Here is a 1185-nt window from a genome sequence, read left to right on the forward strand (position 1 = left end):
CTTTTTAAAATAGATGATCGATTGTAATGACAAGCACTGCGACACTGCATCGGCAATTACATGTGTAACTTTTTGAAATACGAAAAGGTTTTTCTATTAATGCTGCTCAAATACAGGTCAGACTAAAGTGATTGAAGTATCGAGCTTTGCTCAACATATTATACTTAATTATTGAGTGTCAAGTCCAAAAATGATACAGGAAAAGCAGAAAAGACATGGTGACTAAAATATCCCCAACTGTCTCCCGCGAAAAGGAAGAGTGGTTACTTGACGACGTCGAATGGGTATTGGTGCTATCTTTTTCATACAGTCGGGGGGTTACGGCTTCGTTTTCGTGTACGTATGGGAGCCCAGGAGGAGCGCGTTCCATTGCCGAGAGCGATAGAAACCGTGGCCGACGTGGCAAGATCTCGTCATTCATTATATTAAAAGCAGTCATGGTCCGTTGAGGATCTCGTGACCGATAGACGTGCATTTGTTTCTTTGTTTTCACGGATTTCCCCTGCTCGAGGGGCCATTTCCGACCCCTTGCGACAAAGTGTTCATTCGCTTGCAATGTCTCGGCAACAATCGCGTCTGCCGTGTGAATAAAACTCTGACGCTGGGACTTGGTTAATGTAATGCAATCAGGCACTGCAATGCGAATGGATATCGGCATCCGAGTGTTGCAAGTTGCAAATGGAAGTGCAGTTTGCAGGTCAGGTGCATCATTTTGTCGGAGGACAACCAAATGAATTCAATAAATTCTTAACAAAGAGTCTATTAAGTAATTAATAAAACGCGATACACTAATGAAAGGGCTCAAAAACTTAGGTTGTCAGCCTAAACACAAGCTAAATTTGTAACGGGGCACTGCGACTTGTACTGTTTCAGTACAAGTCCACTTCACACTGCTTCAGTTGTGAGTGGTGCCTTTCGTTAGGTGACGTACACTGTACGTATAGAGGAAGACTTCTCTTAAGACAAGTTAACTTTAGAGGGTAAGATGAAAACTGTATTAATATAGTTAAGTGTCTCTTAATCTATCTTTGTAAATGCTGACTTAACTATAAACTAATACTAAACATGTAAATGAATTCTTATCTATCTTATCTTGTAACTCTCTTTGATTACTTCTACAGCTGATTAGTCTGCGGAATAAATAGACATAATGGTCTATACCTATTTATGGATAAGAATTCAGGA

This window comes from Bremia lactucae, linkage group LG4, assembly GCF_004359215.1.
Source record: "Bremia lactucae strain SF5 linkage group LG4, whole genome shotgun sequence".
Taxonomy (NCBI): Eukaryota; Oomycota; class Peronosporomycetes; order Peronosporales; family Peronosporaceae; genus Bremia; species Bremia lactucae.